This window comes from Cryptomeria japonica, chromosome 2 (genome assembly GCF_030272615.1).
Source record: "Cryptomeria japonica chromosome 2, Sugi_1.0, whole genome shotgun sequence".
Taxonomy (NCBI): Eukaryota; Viridiplantae; Streptophyta; class Pinopsida; order Cupressales; family Cupressaceae; genus Cryptomeria; species Cryptomeria japonica.
This window is the reverse complement of record NC_081406.1, coordinates 15225118-15233932: the sequence shown is the minus strand read 5'-3', so window position 1 is coordinate 15233932 and position 8815 is coordinate 15225118.

The window sequence follows — 8815 nt, the reverse complement described above, 5'->3', positions numbered from 1 at the left end:
TATGGTTTGGAAGTTTGATTTCCTTCCATTTCCCTCATTTTTGACATGTTTTATTTTATCAACTTGGTTTATTGACTTTGTCATCATCAGGTTTACACTTCATCAAGTGGGTATTTCTAAAATTGCCACCATATTTTTTACCCATCTTCTGAGCTTTCTAACCATATAATTTTTAAAAAAAATTTGAACAACAATAACATATTATTATTGAATTTCTTTTAATAGTGTCTCCATAGTTCTCATAGACATAGGTGCACCATTTTTTTAATAACTTTTGATATAATTATCCATATTTAAAAAACTTTATATATTATTGTAGTGCACTTGATTCTTTACAATTTAAAAAAAATAAAATTGTATTTTCGATTTATTTAGTGCAACTTATGATTTGTGGACGAACAAGTACCTAATTTTTTAGGATGTGCTCGATTGGAAAAATCATAAAAAAAAAATGCTCAACAAAAAACAACAAAAAAATACACATCTTCTAGTGCTCACTCTTAACTATCTTTCTGCCAAAGGATTTGTCAAAATACTAAATCTAACTATGACTTTTTTGATGTGCACGTTAGACACTATGTTATATTTTTCAAAAAAAATCCGGGTCTGTTTTTTATGCGTGAAGGATTTGACCCCCTTAATCTTATCCAATTTTGAAAAACTTTAGTAGTTTGGAAACTAGATTCAGAGTACTACAATATTTGTTCTTTGATTATCTTCATATCTTGAGTGGATGACTTTCAAATTTTGCCTCCAAGTTCAGGTTCACTTGTGTTCAGAAAAAAAGTGTCCACTTATACCCCCCTTTTTGACCACCATCTTTGTGCACTTACCCAAGTATTTAATTTTAATATTGAAAATAATTATTATTTTAATTTTTTTTAAATTATCATTTTTATTAATATTTTGGTTTTGATACATTTTGACTTTACATTTAGTTTTGTTCTATTTTATTATTTAATTTAGATTCAAGTTTGAAAATAAAACATATTCTTTTAATTATTATACAAATTATTTTATTTTATTTTATTATATTGGATTTGATTATGTCTAGCCAAAGGATAACAATACAAAATTGCATTTAACATTCCCCACAAGTCCACTTTTCTATATATGATATATTTTACTACAATATATCCTTAATATTTAATTATGTTATTAAATTGCATATATATTATATTTATTTATAAATATTATATATTGTTAAATACAAGTAATAATATATTATTTTTCATATAGTATTATTAAATTAATTTATATTATAAAATATATCACTCCTTATATCTCCCTCTCTACATTTGTATCTCTTCAATCTCTACCTATACCCAAACTCTCTCTCTCTCTCTCTCTCTCTCTCTCTCTCTCTATATATATATATATATATATATATATATATATATATATATATATATATATATATATATATATATATATATATATATATATATATATATATATTCCATCTCTAGATCTATACCTTAATCCTCTCTCTTAATCTCTTCCTCTACATCTTCATTTTCATCTCGATCTCTATCTTCCTCTCTATCTCTATCTCTATGCCCTTACCCCTCTCTCTCACTCACACTCTTCCCTCCTCTATCTCTTCCTCTTTCATCACTAAATTCCCCCCTCTCTCAAAACCTACTTATCATTTTGATTTGTAGGTTTACTGTTAGAACATAATGTTATTGGGGATCACATCCTTATAACATTTATATATAATGTTCTAATATAAGGTTAGAAAACCTTATATATTATATGCTTTATAAGCATATCCCATTTGAAATAATTATAATCTAATAACTATTAGATTATTAATTATTTATGAGTGGGGGTTATTGAAAAGTTGTGACTAGTGAAGTTACGTTTCCTCCTATATTTAAGGAGGTTCTCTCTCATTTGAGAGGTGGGTGAATTTGGAGCTTTATGGTGAGTTGTATCACTATGCATATGAGGTATTATTGGCCATGTGGAAGTATTGGAGGAGTGTCCCCAGGTTCATGTCTATTTTATGATAGACTATATTTGTAAGTGTTTTAATTAAATGATGCTTTATGGGGTTTTTTTAACCCGAAAGGTTTTTCCCCCTGTATATCTTGTGTAATGTGTACATTTTGTATGCATGTTTAATATTTCATTTACTTTATAATTTTGTTTATAATGATTAGTATCCTAAGATCCTAATTTCTAACATGGTATCAGAGCAAGTTAGGCTATACTAATCATTATTACAGGTGATATTAAAAAAGTGCGTGAACTTGATAAAAAAAATCTCTTTATAAAAATTATTACAATCCATGTCACAAATATGAATAAGTGATATAATGTTTCATTGCTATTTTATTGAGGAAGAGATGCATCATATATTACATTAGTTGAGTAGCATGATTATAAGGACATTTTTTCCAAAAAAAATGGGACTAACATTGAGCTTGAACGTCAAGAGGTAAATATTTGATTTTTTTTTTCAAAGAAAGTTTTTCCTTTAAGAAGAATAGACAAATAGTTATAAATTCTAAAATATTTAAAATTCTTACCTTCCTCATCATTTTTTTTGAAAGATTAGAAAATATATTTATTTATCCTACTAATATTTTAGAAAATATATGCAATCTTTTACATTTGAAAATTTATGATAAAATCTTGATATTATTAAAAGAAAACATATATTTTTTATATTATATTTTATTATTAAACCATACATATTATACAATTCTATTTCCTAAATTTAATGCTCAAATAGATTGCATGCAAAATAAATGTTACATGCTCCTCCTATTACTTACTTATGAATGTCACTTATAGAATAGTGAGCTCTAACATTGGAAAAGACACCCCATTTCATCACCAAAAGGTGTAAACGTTGAACAACCAATGGTGGAAAGAGACATGACTTCCCTTGATATCCATGGTTATGTGGATTCAGATTGGGTAGGTGATATTGATAGCAGAAGATCCACCAGTGCTTATGTGTTTACTTTGTTTGGTGGTGCAATTAGTTGGATGAGTAAGCGACAGGCTGTGGTTGCTTTATCCACTATTGAAGCAGAGTATATGGCAGCTACTCATGCTTGTAAAGAGGCCATTTGGCTTAAGAGACTGTGTTTGGATATTGGAATAAAACAAGGTACAGTGACAGTTTACTGTGACAGTCAAAGTGCAATTAGCCTAGCTAAGAACCCGACATTTCATGCCCGGACCAAACATATTGATGTTCAGTATCATTTTGTTAGAGATATGGTCGAAGATGGTAGGGTGAAGCTGGTTAAGGTGGAAACTTTGATGAATGTTGCAGATGCTTTAACTAAGGCTGTGAGCACAGAGAAGTTCAGATGGTGTTCAGAGTCTATGGGCCTTATGGCCCCTAGCAATTGATTCATTGTGTTGACATTCCCTTCCGCTCCTGCAAGGTGTTCGACAAGTGGGAGATTTGTTGGGAAAAATGGTGTCTCAACCTTGCATTTATGCGAGGTTACTATTTATAGTAAGTTTTCATTTGAGCATGAAATGGTGCGAAACTCTCCCTGAAGCTTCTGGTTGGCTAGATAAGCATTCTGGTAAAGTTGTGTCGCAAGGTCACAGCTAGTTTTGAAGATATTAAAGTTTTTGTCTTGGAGGGGTGCGATAAAATGTTTAAACTTAATTTTGGGGGCTTTAGAGGCTCCGAAACACCCTGAAAAGTGGCCGTAACCGGCATAGCAGGTTACGAGGTGATAGAGCACTTCGTGAGCTTTCCGGTGCTTCAAACGGTTCGTCAATCAGACACCCAGTTCTCAAGTTATGGCCTCCGGAAGTTTGTACTTCTAAAATAGGAAAAATAATTTGTATCGGATACATAAATGAGCTGTAAAAGGGAGCGACACATGTTGATGTGTGCTTTAACATGTCATAGGGCATCTAGAAGGGAGATAAGGTTGGCTACACCTTATTGGGTGGTTTTAGCCCATGGTTTTGTAATACCGTTTGACGGTTTCTTGTATTGTATCTCCTATTTATGAGGTGTGTGAGATAGAGGTTGTGTGTAAGAGTCTTATGGCTATTGAGTTGCCTCTGAATCTCTGATTAGTGGTACTCCTGCGAAGAGCTTGCTCTGCAAGTATGTTGTAATCTGTTTTTGATTGCTGAATAAAATATTGAGCTGCTTTTGGAGTGTGGGGTTTTTCTCCCAAAAGGGTTTTCCCCACGTAAATCACTGTGTTGTGGTATGAATGCTATTACTATTTTTCTGTAACTGTTGTAACGATCTGAAATTTTTTTGCATTACCCTCCTCTCAAGGTTAGTGTAGGAAGTTGTTTCCGCTATTTAACTTCCTTACAATTACTATATGTAGTAGCATGTCTATTTTTGTATTTTAAACAAGACAACAAATTATTCATTCCCATTCTCATGAAAATATATGTTGTTCTCCTTTCTACCAATCATTGGACTCTATTTTTATAAGGAATATTAAATGATCTTTGGCAAATGACAAAAATAATATTGTGTTCTTTCTTTGCACCAAAAATGAAGTTGATTACTATGTTACTAACTATATTGTTTCTTCTATGGTGAGGTTATGCCTTCAAAACATATGGTGCAAGTGCTATTACATGGATGCGGCAATACTTTAATAAGAAGACTATCTTCTATGTGTCTTTGAATCAAATGGACAAAATATGAATGTAGCTCTTAAAGAATCAATATGGCCTTGAAGATTTATGGAAGAGTTCCATTTGGATACATATGAAAGTACCATATTACTTGAAGTTACTTTACTCATTCTAGAGAATATCATTTCTAAAGATCAAAATAAACATTGAAGATCATGGGTACCTCACTCAAGTGAAAGCATTCTATAATAAAGGCACCTTGAAGATCATGGGCACCTCACTCAAGTGAAAGCATTATATAATAAAGGCACCTTGAAGATCATGGGCACCTCACTCAAGTGAGATCATTCTATAATAAAGACACTTTGAAGATCATGAGAACATACTATATATTATAATTTTAGCCATCACTTTGAAATCCTCTATGCAGTGATTGGCTTTGAGGTGATGCCATTAAGGGGGAGTGTACATGACACCACCTAGTGGCTAAATCCTAGATTTAAGACCTAATAGGCATAAGACCTTTAGGCATTATACGCTCCAAATTCAAATAATGCTTAGCCTTAGGTGATGCCATTGAGGGGGAGTGTGCATGTCAATGACACCACCTAGTGGCTAAATCCTATATTTTTTTAAAGTCCTACGGGCACAGTATCGTAAGACCTACGGGCAGATTTTTTTTAAGTCCTACAGGCACAGTATCGTAAGACCTACAGGCAGATTTTTTTAAAGTCCTATGGGCAGATTTTTTTTAAGGCCTACGGGCACAGTATCATAACACCTACGGGCAGATTTTTTTTAAAGTCCTACGGGCACAGTATCATAAGACCTACGGGCAGAATTTTTTAAGTCCTACGGGCATTTTGTAAATTCTTTTCCTTGGAAAACTTCCACTTGTAAAAGCATTGTATTAAGACCTACGGGCACTATGTAATGAACCTAGGGAGAGGCTAATTTGAGGGGACCGTGACTCCAATATAATTTTTTAAGACCTCACAACATCATTTTTAAAACACTGGGATTATAAATTATGACAAGATGACTTTCATGTAGTCCGGAATGCATGATCTTCATGTTGGCATATATTTGTGTCCCTGTTTATCACTGTCAAAGAAGACCTACGTTACTGGGGTGCTTCATTTTTTCTTCTATGGAAATTGACATGTGAACCCCTATTAACATTAAGGGGGAGTGTTAGAACATAATGTTATTAGGGATCACATCCTTATAACATTTATATATAATGTTCTAATATAAGGTTATAAAACCTTATATATTATATGCTTTATAAGCATATCCCATTTGAAATAATTATAATCTAATAACTATTAGATTATTAATTATTTATGAGTGGGAGTTATTGAAAAGGTGTGACTAGTGAAGTCACCCTTCCTCCTATATTTAAGGAGGTTCTCTCTCATTTGAGAGGTGGGTGAATTTGGAGCTTTATGGCGAGTTGTATCACTATGCATATGAGGTATTATTGGCCATGTGGAAGTATTGGAGGAGTGTCCCCAGGTTCATGTCTATTTTATGATAGACTATATTTGTAAGGTTTTTATTAAATGATGCTTTATGGGGTTTTTTTTACCCGAAAGGGTTTTCCCCCTGTATATCTTGTGTAATGTGTACATTTTGCATGTATGTTTCATATTTCATTTACTTTATAATCTTGTTTATAATGATTAGTATCCTAAGATCATAATTTCTAACATTTACTTTCACCCATGTTCAAATCCTCGTAATTGGAAGCATAATTGATTTGAAGCTATCACTTCTCCATTGACACTCTTATTGCATAAATAACATCCTTCACTAAATGTCCTACTAATTGACCTCATGTGATACACAAATGTATTTGAAAAATAGATCATTTTTTACCTTACTACCTTTCCACACCTTTTCAGCGTACCTATTGCACACCATGATGCAATTGCTAGTATAAAACATGTCGCATTTATACCATCAATGGAATGATACAACGAAAATCAATGTATGAAAGCCATTGTATTTAATGCAATGCAGAGCTGTCCATCGCATAGTTAAGTGAAATGATTTTTTTATGTGATGTATTTAATAATGACATATTTTTAGCAATATAAAATGTGACAATGATTTAATAGTAATAAATGTACCTGTCACATAAATATATTATTTTACATCATACATCACTGATTGTATATTTTGATAATTACAGTCTTGGCTAAATATTTATGTGGTAATAATAACTCTCACACAACATTTATAAAATAGTGTCAAAATAGAATTTAGTCATAGTTACAATGTGAACCATTTATGCATTGGCAATAAGTCTCCATTTTCAGTACCACCAAGAAGAGCTCAAACTTTAATTGTCACATTAGACTTCACGACATGCAATCCAGGTATTCTATAGTGTGCATGTAACAATCCAAATGATGACATGACCAAATGAACTATGAATTTGATTGAATAATTGAACTTAAAAGTAGCGAGCAACTATTCCTCAAGTGGCCCTGTGTGATAACTAATTTGTGATAGATAGGTTGTGCTTTATGATAGTCATTGTTGGCCTAATAGTCACCTTCTAAATACATCCAACAAGGTAGAGATCTCAAAGCTCATGGTATAGAGCAATTGACCAGTAAAAAAAAAATGTAATCTCAGTTTGTAGATTATTGAATTGTACATCTAAGTTCATTTTCACCTTGGATCCACAAAGAAAGTTAAAGTATAGAGCATAATTATAAAAAAAAGTTGACTAGTTATTGGTCAATTTTTTAAAATTTTGTTGACCATCTTTTCTCTCAACCAATAGCGAATATTGAATTATTCTATATGAAAGTTAACATTGATTGGAAGTTTCCAGTGATACTTTGACAACCAAGTGGACACCCATGTAATTGCATTGTGTGACATTGTAATGACCTACATGAAAATTATTATTAACATTTACATTAATAAAAAATAGGAAAAGATAATTTTTTATAGACTAATTATGATATCATATACATGATTCTAAAGTTTAAGCAATTATATATTATCAAAGTAAATAAAAATATAATAAATCCAAATACATTCAAATATAATTTTTTATGCGGATAAACAATTTCAAAGAGGCACCTAAAGATATTGTTTGTTTCTATCCAAATACTTCCAAATTAATCTTTGATTAACTTGTAATTCAATTATTAGAATTAACCCTTAACCTCTTAACCTTCACAACAACCCTAGTTGAATCCTATTGCTAATCCTAATTAAACCTTAACTATAAGCTTAAATAAATCCTAACATTGAGTAAAGCTTATATCTAATCAATAAAATAGGTTTATGTAATTGTAAGGTAAATTAATATTTTGTATTGAAAATTTTGATATGTTTTCAATAAATATATTTAAAATATCTATATTAAAACAAGTGACAATTTTATAAAACACATAAAACCAAGAAAGAAAAATTCTTGAATAATCGTGAGATTGGGTTTTGCTTCCTTAAAAATGTCCTGGTTGTGGTTTCTTACTCTCATTACTTTGGAAAGTCTTTTTTTCCCAATATAAATACGGTAAATTAATAAATTGATGGTTTTGTGAACGAGTGACAAAATCCAACCCACTATCTATAATGAAATATTAAACAAATGTATAAAGGAATAATGAAATGTTTCAAAATATACTACTACATTTAAAGAGAATAAAAGTTCTAATTTGTAAATATTCATTAATATTAACAAATTGATATAAAAAACAAAAAAATGATATGATAAAAATATATTTTCTACAATTTATTTTTTGAAAAACATTAACTAATAAATTGTCAAAAATATTCTTTCTACAAAATAAATTTTATGTACATTCAATTTTATGCTACTATTATAAAAATTAAATAATTACAACTCTCTTGCAAGTTACAGTCAAATTTTTTTTCCATTCAAATAAACAATTTCAAAGGGATAAACAAGACCAATTTTATACAAATGAAATCTACCTGCAAATTGTTCATTACAAGGTCTAATAGAAAATTCAACCAATAGAGCAACAAAAAATGCCATAAAAAAGAGGAATGAGGCTATCAGGCTATCAGAGATTTTAATAAGTGCTTGTTAACACGTGATTAAGAAAATATTTAGTGTCTTCATTCTTAAAATATGAGATAAAAGTATCTTATTTGTATTTACATTTTTATTTGAACAACACCCATAGGTTCCACATTCAAAACAAAGAATGCAATTCCCTATACATACTTTTGA